General features: G+C 54.1%; 1 long non-coding RNA gene across 1 annotated transcript in view; it reads left to right on the top strand.

Moving 5' to 3' along the window:
* The window catches only part of LOC101429001 (uncharacterized), a 30,772-nt gene extending 16,309 nt beyond the window's left edge, over positions 1–14,463 (top strand). The window contains exons 2-3 of the long non-coding RNA XR_188054.5: positions 1,722–1,821; positions 8,997–14,463. This is a non-coding gene — a long non-coding RNA (uncharacterized lncRNA). The remainder of the gene's footprint in view (positions 1–1,721; positions 1,822–8,996) is intronic.
* The last annotated feature ends 902 nt before the right edge of the window (positions 14,464–15,365 follow it).

The raw sequence follows: 15,365 nt of genomic DNA, 5'->3' as shown, positions 1-15,365 counted from the left end.
ATCAGCTTACCTTCCCAAGGAGTTGTTGACAGTTCAAGTCCTGGCTCATATGTCACTTCCCTTGTGAACCTTGTGAAGGCTCTTTTGATTCCTACCAACGAGAAGTAATTACTCCTTCTGTGAACTACTATGCCCCCCTCCCCTTTTTTTTTTCTTTTCTTTTCATTTTATAGTTTGTTTTATGTGTAGCTGTCATCTCTGCTCTGTAGTAAGCTCCTGGAAGGCAGGGACCATCTTTGTATCTTCTGTAGTGCTTTGCTAAGTTTGGGTACTCAATAAATGGTTGTTGAATGGCTTAATCTTCAACTCATTGAGCCAGCATTTTTCCTTACTTGATGGGTTCAGAGCCAAGGTAGAGGGAGTGAAGCCTGGAGCTTTGTATTCTGGGTCAGAATCACTAGATCCCTTAATCCCCAAGCTGTAGTGTCCCCCTGTGGCTTCCAGCATGTGGGAGGGAGGCAAGGTTCATGGTTCATCTCTCTTTCCAATTTCCTGCTTCCTCCAGCACTGTGTTTCCTGATCTTTTCCCTCTCTCTACTAGTTATCTATTGCTACATAACAAATTACTACAATACAAAATCATTTATTACCTCTCATGTTTTCTGTAGGTTAGGAATTCTGGAGTGGGATTGGTAGGGTGGTTCTGACTCAGGATCTCTCATGAAGTTATAGTCAGATCTCTCTGGGGCTGTAGTCACAAAATCTTGATTGGGGCTCGAATATCCATTTGTAAGATGGCTTACATGGCTGGCAGGTTGGTACTGGCAAGTTGGTTCCTGTACACATGACCTCTCCAAAGGATTGCTTGAGTGTCCTCACAATATGGTAGCTGGTTTCTCCCAGAACTAGTGATTCAAGACACTAAAGCAGAAACTACAATGCCTTTATGACCATATTCTGTTGATTACATGTGCCATCCTGGATTCAGTTGAATAAGGGATTACACAAGTGAGTGAATGTCAGCAGTCAAGAGTCACTGGCCATCTTGGAGGCTGGTTCATATTCTCCATCCAGTGCGGTGATTCCCCAAATGAAGACTAGTGAGTTTATCCTCAGTTCATCTCTCTCTTCATTCACACTGCCATTGCAGTTTTTGTGGGTCAGGAGTTGGCACATCTTGGCTGGGTCCTCTGTAAGACTCCAGTCAAGATGTTAGTTAGGGCTTGCTTCTCATCTGAGACTCGCCTGGGGAAGACTTTGCTTTTAGACTTACGTGGTTGTTTTTGATTTTTTTTCTTTTCTCTTAATGTGGTTGTTGACCATTCAGTACCTTGCAGGCTCTCAGACTGAGGGACCCAGTTTATTTCTGCTTTTGAACTGGAAGCTGCTCTCAATTCCTTGCCATGTGGTCCTTTCTCAACATGCCACCTTGCTTTTTTCAAAGCCAGAAGGGAAGAGAGTATATCAGTCAGACAGCTGTTAAAATCATAGGTAATGTAATCATGTACAGGAACTCACATACGTTCAGTCACCTTTGACATACTCTGTTGGTTAGGAGCAAGTCAAGAGAAATTGCACAAGGGTATAAGTACTAAGAGGCAGGGATCATGGAGGCTACTTTAGAATCAGTCTGCCTGTAACTCTCTTAGTTTACTGTGTCTACCACACCCTGGGTGGTGCTTGACACGTGGTCAGCGCTAATATTTGATTTAATATAGTAGGACAATTATGTTTCCGATTCCTGTCTTAAGTCTTTTTCTTCATTCTTTTCTGTTTCACAGTTACTGATTAATTCTTGAGAATCCTCTGCTCTCACCTTTCCTCATGGATGAACTTCAGGATGTTCAGCTCACAGAGATCAAACCACTTCTAAATGACAAGGTAAATAAAGACTACTCTCTTCACTAAAGTATATATAAATCTTTTCTTTTGAGAATTCACTTTCTATATTATCTGAATAGTAACTAACTCAACCATATTTAAACTGACTTTCTATGGAAAGAATGCTTCCTTAAATATATTTTTACCCTTCCTTTTTAAAAAAAAAAAAAAGATTTATTATTTATTTCTCTCCCCTTCCCCGCTCCCTCTCCAGTTGTCTGTTCTCTGTGTCCTTTTGCTGTGTGTTCTTCTGTGTCTGCTTGTATTCTTGTCAGTGGCACCGGGAATCTATGTCTTTTTGTTGCGTCATCTTGCTGTACCAGCTCTCTGTGTGTCACCACTCCTGGGCAGGCTGTACATTTTTCGCCCTGGGCAGCTTTCCTTACGGGGTGCACTCCTTGCATGTGGGGCTCCCCTACGCAGGGGACACCCCCACGTGGCATAGCACTCCTTGCGCACATCAGCACTGCCCGTGGGGCAGCTCATCACACGGGTCAGGAGGCCCTGTGTTTGAACCGTGTACCTCCCATGTGGTAGGCGGATGCTCTATCTGTTGAGTCAAATCCGCTTCCCTACCCGTCCTTTTGACATCTTTCCTTTCTTCTTTTTTACTACTCTTATTTCAACAAGCCACATTTAATCAAGGAATCAAGTTATTCTTGAGGTTTTCCTGTTTTACAGATAGAACTATTAAAAGGAAAGAATATTATGGCAAAGCAGAGCAGCAAGTATGAGGGTGGTGGTTTGACTTAGAATCCAAGGGTCTTGATACTCAGTTTCTTCAAGGAAATTTTAACATCCATGGCAGGTGATATATATAGGTTGCAAGACTCTTAAAGTTTGTCAAGTCTGTGACATGGCCTTTCTGTGACTATCAGGATTTTCAATAGGATTGCTTGGATGTCAGTAATATACTTCTATTACAGTTTGAGATTATTTATGAATCCCAAAAAGAGAAGGGTTAAGTTTGTAAACTAATCTCTTCCTCTGGGTATGATACCCTTTGATTATGTTAAGTTCAGTGAGGGACCTCTGATTAAGTTAACTTGATATAAAATCAATTTAGGCTTCTGACTGGGCTATGTCAGTAAGGTATGACTCAGATTGAGTCCCTATCCCTTTGGTGGGCTGATATAAATGGACACCCACTTAAAAAGGCACAAGGAAAGAGAGAGAACTCTGTCATTTTTGCTTCTGGGACCCCAGGAAGAGATGAGCTATTTGCCTGATAGCTTACAGCTGACCTTGACAGTTGAGACTGAGATAGGAATCCCTGAGAGACAAGCCCCATGCCAGCCTTCAGCTGAGATTGGGAAGAAGCTGGGCCCCTGGAGCCTCAAGAGGAAGAGGAAGTGGAAGCTCAGAGGGGAAGGCTGAAACCCAGCAGAGATCCCCTGCCATCTTGCTTCAACATGTGGCAACTGACTTTGGTGAGGAAAGTACCTCTTACGATACTCTGAGCTGGACTTTCCATGGCCTTGGGACTGTAAGCTCTTTACCCCAATTAAACACCCTTTAGAAAAGCCAACAGATTTCTGGTATTTTGCATCAGCACCCCTTTGACAGACAAATGCAACCTCCTTTTTAATGTCAATGTTGGAGAACTGTATCATCAACAACACAGTTGACAGACATCAGCACCCAACAATTAAAACATGTTACCAGAAAGCTAAGAAAGGCTTATACTCTTCCCTGACTTTCTCCTTTCAGTCAGCATACATAAAATTCCTTCTTTTCAACCCTATTCTTTTGGTTTATTATCATTGCCTCCTGTTAAAATATACTCTTTAGCTTGATGTGAATAGGGACATAGCATCCTTCCTTTTTTTTTTTAAAGATTTATTTTATTTATTTATTTCTCCCCACCCCCTTGTTTGCATTCACTGTGTCTGTTTGTTGTATGCTGGTCTCTTTTATAGGAGGCACTGGGGACTGAACCTGGGACCTCCCTTGTGGGAGGGAGGTGCCTAATTGCGTGAGCCACCTCTGCTCCATGCTTGTTGCATCTCTCATTGTGTTTCCTCACTGTGTCTCTTGGTTGCATCATCTCACTGCATCACCTTGTTGTGTCAGCTCACTGCACTAGCCTGTCACATCAGTTTGCTGTCTTGCTTTTCTTTAGGAGGCACCGGGAACCAAACCTGGACCTCTCGTGGTAGGCAGGAGCTCAGTCTCCTGATCCACTTCTCAGCATCCTTTCTCAAGGGAAGGATTGGTGGAAGGTAAAGGTAAAGATGGGTGAGGTTGGGCTGGTAGGACTGTACCAAAGATGCTGTTGCCTGTTCTCTTTTTCTGTCCAAAGTAAGGTCCTATACCCACCACTTCTGGAGCTACCGACTTATTATATGTTTATTTGCTTTTGAATCCTGACAGCTCCATTTTCATGTGTGTGATCTCTTCTCTCCATCTCCACTGTTTCCTTTATTTTTTACCAGATTTCTTGCTTTCTGGCAAGCTGCACACTTTAACCCCCCCCCCCAATTTGGTTTCTCTTACTGCTTCCCCTCCTATTTTCAAAAAATTCTTTCCTTTAAGTATTGAATTTTTGTTGACGTGAATTCTTGTCCCGAAAATGATGCAACACGAAGAAAAGGAAGGAAATAAAATCTATATCTGTATAACTTAACTATAGCCCCAGAAATGACTAGTTTACAAGGCAGGTAAGGTTTGGGAGGCAATACCTATGCTAAACGTGGTTGATTATCAGAACCAGCTGGGGAATTGTTTAAAAATACAGATACCGGGGGCCCATTCTAGACCGACTAAATCAGAATCTCCAATGGTGGAGCTTGGGGAATAGACATACATTCACATGCACACACTCACACACGTGCACACAGCCTATAAGATCAATGGTCCTCAACTTTGGTTGCTCATTGGAATTACCTGGAGAGCTGTAAAAATTACTGATGCAGGAAGTGGATGTGGCTCAAGCGATAGGGCTTCCGCCTACCATATGGTCAGACCCAGGTTCAATCCCTGGGCCTTCCTGGTGAAAAAGAAGAGAAAGCGTGCCCATGAGTGAGCTAGTGTCCATGTGGTGAGCCTTGTGCCTTGCTGGTGAGCTGAGTGCCCACGTGGTGAGCCAGTGCCTGTGCAAGTGAGTCACCCAGCAAGCTGATGACGCAACAAAAGAGAGACGAAGGGGAGAGTAAAGGTGACACACGGCAGAAACCAGGAACTGAGGTGATGCGGCTGACAACGAACCTCTCTCCACATCAGAGGCCCCCAGGATTGAATCCGGGTGAATCCTAGAGGAGAAAAAAATGGGAAGACAAAAAGAGAAATAGGTACACAAGATCACACAGCGCTTGGACACAGACAGCAAAAACAGGAGGGCAGTGGGAGGGGGAGGGGAAGGGGGAAAAATAAAGAAATAAATCTTTAAAAAAAAAATTACTGATGCCTGTGTGCTATCTCCAGAGATTCTGACTGAATTAATCTGGGTGTGGTTTAACTTTTTAAAAAAGCTTCAGCTCTCAAGGTTGAGAACCATGCCTAAAGTGATGCTAATTAGCTAATGTTAGAAATCCCAGACCTAATGGGTTTCAAGTGTTTGAGGACTAGAGCACAAATAAGAGGAGAATTCTTCTCTGATCTTGGAAGTCCACCTGAGGTACTTAAATGAAAGAGTGGCATGAGTTAGTTGTCTCATAGAGAAGGCAGCTGAAAGAGGAAAGATTCAGTGAATGTACCATAAAAAGGCAGTGAGGAAGCTGATGTGTCTCAATGGTTGAGCACTGGCCTCCCACGTATGAGGTCCTGGATTCAATTCCTGGTCCTGATACTTTGGGGGGGGGGGGGGAAAAGAAATGCTACTGATTTTTGGGGAATTGATGTGGCTCAGTGTTTGAGCACTGACTTCCCACATAAGAAGTCCCGGGTTCAAACCCTGGCCCCAGTATCTCAAAAAAAGAAAAGAGAAGAAAAGAAAAGAAAAAGGCAGTGAATTAGCTTAGGTCTTCCTCCCTGAGGCCACAGTGATGCCTTTGATATGTCTACTGTGTGTCAAAACAATGTCTCACTTCTAATATCTGTAAGCTCCTATTTGATATGCGTAAGCTGTTCCTGCCCACTTGCCACACTCCATCTTGCTCTTCTCTCTCATTGAGAAGTGCTCCTATTCCATCACTGTTCATGAAAGTTCCCCTGCTCCAGTCAAGGTAGATTGGCTCCAGGTCCTTTTTGGATAGTGGCATTCTCCGACAAAGAATTCCACCTCTTTTAATTAGCCTTCCTCCCTCTTTAGTGTGTTAATACTTCTGCCTGCCTAGCGAGTGTGTGCTTTTGCATGCATTGCGAAAGGTACAATGATAAGCCTCTCTATCATTATGTCATTTGATCCTTCCAATAGCTTGGTGAAGTAGGGAGCACAGATCAATTTATTACCATATTGTTGATGAGCAATCTAAGGCAGAGAAAAGCAAAATAGCTTAATCAGATTGAGTACCAGAGTACCATTTTCATTAAAGCAAAGAATACTTGTTATAGGGCAGACTTCAGCAACTACTGATGTTTTTTTTTAAAGATTTATTTTTTTTATTTTTCTCCCCCCCCCCCAGTTGTCTGCCCTGTGTGCATTTGCTGTGTGTTCTTGTGTGACCACTTCTATCCTTATCAGCAGCACCGGGAATCTGTGTCTCTTTTTGTTGCATCCTCTTGTTGTGTCAGCTCTCCATGTGGGCGGCGCCATTCCTGGGCAGGCTGCACTTTCTTTCGCGCTGGGCGGCTCTCCTTACGGGGCGCACTCCTTGCGCGTGGGGCTCCCCTACACGGGAGACACACCTGCGTGGCAGGGCACTCCTTGTGCACATCAGCACTGCACATGGGCCAGCTCCACACCGGTCAAGGAGGCCCGGGGTTTGAACCGTGGACCTTCCATGTGGTAGGCGGGCGCTCTATCCATTGGGCCAAGTCCGATTCCCCAGCAAGTAAAGTTTTATTGGCATCTTGCATGCGCCTTGGTTTAGGCACCGTCTAGGGCTGCTTCCGTGCTGCAGGGGCAGAGCTGAGTTGCTGGGACTGAAATCGTTTCCTCCTTGGGAGGAAGGAGGCGTCAGCCCCTTTTTATGAATTAGGAGGTGAGGTCTTAGCCCGGGGACTGTCACAAGGTGGGGCTCCATATAGGCGCACCCCCCCACACCCCCCACACCCCCGCTCGTGTACGCTCCGCCCTCCTCCTGCACCAGGATCTGAGTGGGCAATTTGAACCCCAGGGTGCGAAGACTCCTATGGAAGGGCCAGGGAGGTCCTGAATTTGAATTCCACCCCTCCCTTGCTGGTGACCTTGGACGTGGGGTCCAGCACATAATAGGTGCTCACTAAGTAGCTGGTGAACAAACAGTGAAAGGCCACACCCCTGCTGTGGGCCTTTCTTTCCGGCTCCTGCTTGGTCTAGGTTGTGAGGAAGATGTTTCACCAAAGGCTGCCCGCAGGCCTTCCAGCGTGGAGGGGGGCGTGGAGGGGGCCGTGGAGGGGGCCGAGCGGGAGGCTGCAGCAGGAGAGGCCTCTGCGCTCCGGGTGGCTTCCTAAAGTCCATGTGAGCAGGCTGGGGTGGGCTGGGGTGGGTGGGGGGTGGCTCTGAGCCTGCCCCCAAGTCTCCATCTCTCCTGGCCATGCCGGAAGTCTGGAGGAGCCTGGCTGCTTGAGGCCTCTTCCTGGTTTTGACACCCAAATTTCCCTCCCAGCTCTCCTCCTAGTCTCCTTTCCCGCTGGTTCTTTCTCAGGGGTCCCAGAATCGCCAAGAGACAATCCTTCTGGCTCCCTGGAGGAGGAGGCATCCGGGGGCTCCAGAACCTCTGGCTCTGGTTCCAGGCCTCTGGCCTAGTGGTCAGGGCAGCCCCAGGGCTGCTGAGAGCAGAGGCACCTTCACCCCGATGGCCTGGCCCTGCCAGCTGGACCGCCACCAGAGCAGGGTCCCCAGGTTGACATCGTCCCTGCGGGGGGGCCCTCCCCTAACCCACAGGGACCTGGTGGCTCCTCCCCCCTCTCCCCCAGCCCGCCCCCCAGCTCCCTGGCCCTCGGCTCCTCCCGCTGTCCCCCTCACAGCGCCCTCCCTTGAGGCACAGGTGTGTCACCCTCAGGGCCTCTGCAGGTGCCAGCGGCTCTGCCTGGACCATCTACCATCTGTCGCCAGGTGGTCCCCTCGGAGCGGCCTTCTCTGACTTGCCCTCCCCCAGCTCAAATATTCTCGGAACCTCCCTGGAGTGCCCCCCTCTATGCCCCGCATCCTGCCTCAGTTTTCCTTCAAGGGTGGGAAGAGACAGCCCAGGGAGGGCGTTCCCCAGAGCAGGAAACTGGGCCAAGGCCTGGGGGCGGGAAGGGCCAGAAATCCCCGTGGCTGGGGGAGGTGCGGGAGGTGGCTCTGGGGGACGGTGGAGCAGGGGGTGGGTGAAAGGCAGTGGAGGAGGAAGAGCCCTGGGCTAGGAGTCAGCAGCCCTCCCTGCTCTCAGGACCCAAGAATCCTTACCTGCTTGCTGGAGCCCACCGAAGTGGGGAAACTGAGGTTGCACAACTGCTTCTAGGCCTAGGTTCAAAAGGTCGCCCGGGGGCAGGGGTCAGCCGCGGCCCCGTGCGGTCACTCACGCCTAGGCCAATGAAGGCTCCGGATTCCTGCCCCCGCCCCCAGTGACCCCCAGACCCGGGAGGACCCGGGAGGCCAGGGTGAGGGCAGGGCTGAGGCCGGCGCTGGCTCCCTGTCGAGCTCTCGTTGTGCAATACCACATCCATGGTGTGACAGGGCGGGTGACACAGGCTCTCCGGGAGCCACCCAGGGTCCTGCGGCCTGGTGGGCACACGGGCCTCCCGGCAGCCTGGACAAGCTTCACGCGGCCTGACGCGCTCCCTGCGCTGCCGTTCCCTGTCGGGGGGTCTTCGGGCAGGTGGCTTCCCCTCGCTGAGCCTGCAGCTCCTCTTCTGCAGCAGCTTGTTGGGAGGCTGGCTCTGCCCCAGCCCCACTGGCCGCCCAGCCCGCTCCCGCCCCAGGGCCTTTGCACTCTCTGTTCCCTCTGCCAGGAGCCCCTTTGCTGGAGATGCTTTGCTTCAGGCCGCTGCTCAGCGGCACAGCTCAGTGGGGCCCCCTCGGACCCTGGCGCGCCCTTCCTTGCTTGGTCTCCGCAGCTCTTACCACTACCTGACATGTCATGACTTTTGCTTATCTGTCCACCTCTCTCCAGGCTGGCATCTCCTGGATGTCTTGGTCACCACTTTGTCCCCAACGCCCAACACAATGCCTGGCACGAGAAGGACCTCAATCAAGATTTGGAGAATGAACGAAAGAAGTGTCCAGCACCGTGCTCCACCCACAGCAAGCCCTGGAGACCCAGCGCGGCGGGACGGCGGTATTTCTAGCGCCGCCTTAAATCTGACCCTCTCCAGTTGGATGTCCCTACTTTTCCTGCCCAGCCCAGCTCCCTGCACCTTCTCACGCTGGCTCAGGGCGACCTCTCGGGGAGACGCAGGCCTACAGGGTCCCTACCACAGGCTCTACCTCCAGCTCCTCTCCTGGGGGCAGAGGCTTCTGGAAAGTGGACAGAGCAGGGCTTCGAAGCTCTGTGGGGTTAGACCCACTGAGCTCCAGGGCCTGCCTTAGTCACCTGGCATGACTCCAATGCTGCATAAATGGAGAGAGTGACGCAGAGAGAGGCCGCCGTGTCTGAAGTCCAACCCCTGGGCCTCCTGGCTCTCTAGACCTCTGGCTCCTGTGTTGTCCCAGGATCAGGGCTGGGCCCTGGGGCCCGATTCCCGGATGGCAAGACTGAGTCCTGTTACAGGCTTCGGGGCCAGGCGGCAATTCCAGGCCTCCCACGTGCTGGCCTTGTGACCTGAGGCCTGTCCCTTGGGCCGCTCTGACCCTCAGTTTCCTCCTCTTCTGTAGAATGGCATTCGAATGGCGCCCGCCTTTTGGGGGTTTTCATGAGGACAAGAGCAGCCGTCCAGCAGCATGGAGGGTCTCAGGCCCTCCCTCTGGGGCCCAAGTCTTCGGGCTCCCGAAACCCCGGGGTCTCAGCACTCCCTGCTTGGCACCGCTGCCTCGTCCCCGAGAGCAGTTTCCATGGTCGGTCCCGGGTGGCGGCGGCGGCTGCTTGCCTTTTCCCTGCTCTGCTCCTCATCCTGGCCTCACTTCTCCAGAACCAGCTTGTTTTTGTTTTCTGTTTTGACGGCTCCATAAGTGAGTCATGGGCCTGATCTGATTTAATTTCATCGTTACTCATGAGACTACAAAACCGAAACAGTACGGGGCCTTCCAAGCGGCCCACTGCTGGGCCTCCCAGGCGCCGCCCTGGGCTCGGGGGCTCGGGCAGGCTCCGCGGCTCCTGGAGGTGTGTGGTGGGGCCGGTGGACCTTCTGGGGGGATGTGCTCAGGGCCCTGCCCTGGGCGGCTGCTCTGGGTCTGCACTGACTTGCTGTGTGACCTTGGACAAATTGCTGAAGCTCTCTGGATTTCTGATCCCTGCCAGTGTCACCTGACTCCCATCCGGAATCTCAGGGAGGACCCAAATGGACTAAGGATTCAGGGCAGGCTTTTGAAGCCCGTGACATCCAAGCTGAGTCCGAAGGGCACACGCGGAGGAGCCAAAGAGGGGGTTGGCGAGGGGGACGCACTTCCGGCGCGGCAGCACCCGGTGCCAGGCTCAGGGATGAGAAGAACAGCTCGCTGGAGAGGCGAGAATGGCTCGGGCTGGCCACATAGCCAGGGCCCGGGGAAGGACCCTGGGCCGGCAGGGCTCTGGAGCCTGGCCGAGGCGTTCGGATTTCCTTCTGAAGGTGACAGGGAGCTTCATTCTGAGAGCGGCAGGGACAGTGTCACTCAGGCTGCTGTGGGAAGCTGGAGGTCAGGGCGAGGGAGTATCACTGCAGAGAGGCCAGGGAGGCGGCGGCGGCGGGCACTGGGCGAGACGTGATGGGAAGGACGTGGTGCAGTGGGGGGGGGGGGGTGGATAAGAGGCAGAGGCAAGGAGGGGCAGGGGCGTTGAGGAGGATGGCTGCCGGGCCCGGGTGACCAGGTGGGGTGGACGGGGGCTGTTAAGGATGAAACTCAGGCTTCTGGCTTTGGTCATGAGGTTTACGGGGAAATTGGGGCAGAGGAGCAGTTTGTGGGGGGCTGGGGGAAGCGGCGGAGTGGGATCCTGGGGGCCATCCAGGGGGAGGTGTCTGGGAAGCTCGTGGACCTGAGGTTGACAAGATGAAATGCCAGGGCTTAGCTAACAAAGTGGGTGGGCTGGGGGGACCCTGGGAAGGTGGAGATGCCCAGGGAGGGAGTAGAATATTCATTCAACAAACACTGCAGTCGCGCCTGAGATGGGTCTCACCTCTTTAGGTCTGAGTCCCCAGCGCGTGGCCTAGAGCCCAGATAAATGGACCGGAAGGGAGCTCTGGGGGAGGCCCGGCAGCCTTGAGGATGGGCTGGGTTCTAGCTGGAGAGAGGGGCCGAGGCCGGAGGTCCAGCTGCCCCGGGGGCTTGTGGGGCCGGGGCATTTCCCGCACTGAGCGCAGGTTTGCTCATCCCAAGCAGGGTCCCGAGGCGACCGGGTGAAGATTCAAAGTGGCGTTTATGGAAGCCCGTCGCCTGGGGCCTGGGGTGATGGGAAAGGGTGAGAACGGGCTGCTGAGGGCGGGGCTTTGGGGGCGACCCGGGGTACCGAGGGGTCACCCACTTGTGATGCTGCAGGAACGTGGGAGGGGAGAGGAGAATTTGGACCTGCCTGCAAATGCACGCTCTGCTGTGTCCTTGCCGGAGGGAAGATCCCCAGAGGCAGGGGGAGGGCGGGGGAGGGCCGGGAGGGGCTCCCACCCACAAGAACCTTCCCCACAGGCCCTGCTGCTGGGTCCTGGCCCCCGTCCCGTCCAGCAGATCCTGACTCGGGACCCGGCTGGGCTGTCCTCAACAGAGGCTGCAAATTGGCTGAACCTGGCGCTCTGGCGGGTTTTGTTCAGCCCGCAACAAGTTTTGAAACGAATGGAGCCAATATTTAAAAATCTGAAGGCATTACATAGACATCTGTGTTCCCCGTTCCCCTTGAAACCCCAGAAGATCTTGCTGTGTTGGGCCTCCATTCCCCAGGGCCTCACTCAGCTAGAGCTGAGGGGCAGCTGCTGTTCAGGCAGGGCAGGTGCCCCAGTCCCCACCACTCCCTCTTGTCTCTTTGCACCTGAGCCCAAGGAATAAGAACTATGTATCTTCTTGCCCGGCCAACTTCACTCTTTTAAAATTCCTGCCTGGCTCCCGGGGTGGGGGTGGGGCTGCGTGTTCCACCCCGAGCCCCAGCCTGTCTCTTTCGTCCTGGACTACCAAGACCTGGAGGCTGGTTCCTGCCCTGGGCCTGCCCCTTCCCTGCCACCCCTGCTCAGTGTGGGCTCCTCAGGGTCACCGCTGGCCTCCCCCCACCCCGCAGGCCCAGCACCATGCTTGGGGGGTGAGGGATGGCCCGAGGGAGACAGCCCGGCATCTGCTCCCAGATGGGGCAGCTGGGTGGAGCGGCACTCCCAGCGGCTCATCCCCGGGGCACGCGGGGCCAGGCGCTGCCCTGGCGCAGGCTGGAACGGGGTGTGTGTCGAGGCCTGCTAGTCTCGAAATCACACAAATGGCTTTCCTGGGCTGCAAACACACTGGAGAGAAGAAAGGAGGAGAGAGAGAGAAACGGATGCTCTGGCAGGAAGTACCAGAGTTAGAAAGGCAAAAAGACCGGCATTCACACCCTTTGTTGCTGTGTGGCCTTGGGCAAGTCACCTCACCCCTCTGAGCCTGAGTTTCCTCCAGCTTCAGATGGAGCCAGGTGGGCAGCCCAGTGCACAGTTTCCTGGGCAGAATCAGTGGTAACGTGGCTGATGTGGAGACCAGACCCCAGAGGCTGAAAGCCAGAGGAAAAGCCACAGCCATTGGGGCCAGGCTCACCTGCTACTTGTGCCGGTGAGGCCCTGGGCGGGTCACTTCTCCATCTGGCCCTGGAACAAAGGTCATTCTAAGGCGAGGGGGGGGCGGGCAACTACTTCACCAAGTTTTTCTAAGAGAAAAGAATTTACTCACTCAACAAGTATTTATCACGTACTTCCGGTGTCAGGTGCAGGGGACACGGCGGGACTTGGGGCAGCCAAAGATGTCTGTCCCCACGAAGTTTGCACTTTTGTGGGCCAGGAGGCAAGAAACAAAGAAGTGAAGGAGCATGTTACAGCTGAAGGGTTCAGTGGCTGCAGGCGGGAGCAGGGGAGCCGGGGAGGGGTGCGGATTCAAGCGGGAGCTGGGGCCGGCCTCCCTGCGCAGGTGACAGCTGAGCAGAGCTCAGGAGGAGGAGGCAGCCATGGGCGGCCGAGAGCGCTCCAGGCAGCAGGAACAGCAGGTGCAAAGGCCCTGAGGTGGAGGGGCGGCTGGTGTGTAGAGGAAGAGCACAGGCCGGGGTGGCCGGAGGGGGTGAGCGAGGGGGACGGAGGGGGCAGGTGAGGGCTCTAGTTCTGCGGGAGGTGGGAGCCGTGGAGGGTTATGTGCCGAGGATGGGTAGGATCTGACTTGGGCTTCCCTGGGGTCCCTCTGGCTGCCAGTGGAGACTGTGCTGTAGAGGCCAGGATGGCAGTGGAGGGCACGGAGGGGCGGCGGCCGCAGTAGTTGATCCTCTGTTGAGGGACCACATTCCTTCCCCCCTTTAAAGCCTCCCTGGGACAAATCCTCAGCATGACTTCAAGGCCCTGATCACTGGCGCTCACCTGCCCCCCCAGCATCAGCCCCTCCCCCTCCCCCCAGCCTGACTGTGTCTGCTCCCTGCGCAGCCCCTCCTTCCACCTTCCTGTCCTTCCTTTTTTGTGACCCAGCTCACCTGTCCCTTGGCCTAGATCTTGGAGTTGGGAGAGTGAAAGTGAGAAAAGCCTGACCCAGGAGGCTGTAACCTACACGTGTCTGCTGTGTGACCTTGGGCAGGTCCCAGGCCCTCTCTGGGCCCTGGCTTTTCTGCGCTGTAGAATGGGGAGGACCGTGAACCTCTCAGGTGGTTCAGGCAGTGGCAGCTGCAACCCGAAGGCTCTCGTGCCTGCAGAGGTGATGCTCTCCCGGCGTGAGCTGTAGCCGGGGGCGGCTCGTGGCTGGGGTGCCCCCAGCAGCCCCCGCCTCTCCTCTCAGACCTTCTTGAGTTACCCCGCAAATTACTTACCCCCGTGGGGCCTCACTTCCCCCATCGGTGACATGGGGAGAAGAGCAGTATTCATCTCTTGGGTACATAATACCCTCAGTGCCTGGAATAACTGACTTATCAGAGCAGCCGCTCTTACCAGTTCTACTTTCTGTCTGGGAGATGGAGTGATTATTTTGCCACGCTCACAGAGTTGCTGCGAGGATTGAGTGAGTCTGACTCGGATAAGCAGTGACTGGTACAGAGCATACACACAGATTTGTTTTCAAGATTTCAAGAGGCAGAATTTATTTAATCGAAGACTGATTTATAAACAGTCCCTATGAAATCATGTGTCCCTCTTGTCAAACAAATGCCCAGGTAGCCCATGTGACTTCATGCAACTTAACAAAGACAAGGTGAGGAAGAAAATTGCTGACCTCAGGGCAATCCCTGCACCTCTACAGGGCAATGAAAACTGTATTTCCTGCTAATGATCTATGTGATCATTATTAGCCCTTCAAGTAATTAAGATTTTGCGGCTGGGTGACTTTGGTCAAGTCCCTTTTCTTCTCAGACCCTCGGTCTCTTCTTCCCTGAGGTGGATGTAATAATTTTCTCCCTCGCTCTGTGTAGCTCAGAGGATCACGGTTTGGCTTCAACCCATCGAGGCTCCCTTTTATTAAGTGCCTCCTGGAAGGAAAGAAACATGTACACATCTGGCCCCCCACCTCCCTGCTGGGAGGGGGGCGGTGCAACGTGTTTCTCAGGAGAGGACCGTGAGGCTGGGGAGCTGGCTGGGGGTGCGGGGCCCAGAGAGGGAAGGAAGTGGGGGCCTGGGCAGGCTGGGCTGAGGCAGCTGTGGTGTCAGGAGCAAGCCCCAGGCAGCTGGCCTGGCGCCTCCTGCCACCCCCTTAACCCTTCCCGGGCTCTCTTTCCCAGACAGCCAGCCCCCGGGCCCGGGCCACAAGATTCCCAGATTTCACGAGCGGGGCTGGCGCTGAATCGGGTGCAGTAAGTCCAGGGGGAGAAACTCCCTGCCGCCCGGGATGAGGCAGCGCCGCCTGCCCTCCTGCCTGACGCCCGGGTGGCCGCCAGGGTGCGGGGCCAGGGCCGGCCTGCAGCACGTGCCACTGGGGGGCTGTGCCCGGAATCGGGGGGGGGGGGGGGGGCGGGGTTTGTCATTGGAGGGCTGGTGTGGCCTCAGGTTCAAGTCGCTCCACCTCTCTGGAAATGGGGCTCCTGACAGGCCCGACCTTGCAGGGCCACTGCAGGGGTGGCCCGAGGACGTGCGTGCACAGGGCCCGGCCCAGCCAGCAGCACACAGTTGGGGGGAGGCTCCTGGCCCCCACAGACCCCGGGGAGCCACCCAGACCTTGAACCTCCACCCTCATGGTTCAAGCTATTGTCCTTTAAAAACGTCTTCGTTCAACAAGCATTTATTGGGCG

The sequence above is a fragment of the Dasypus novemcinctus genome, chromosome 24 (genome assembly GCF_030445035.2).
Source record: "Dasypus novemcinctus isolate mDasNov1 chromosome 24, mDasNov1.1.hap2, whole genome shotgun sequence".
Classification (NCBI taxonomy): Eukaryota; Metazoa; Chordata; class Mammalia; order Cingulata; family Dasypodidae; genus Dasypus; species Dasypus novemcinctus.
Note: the sequence above shows the minus strand (reverse complement) of the source record. Positions and strands in the feature narration are given on the sequence as shown.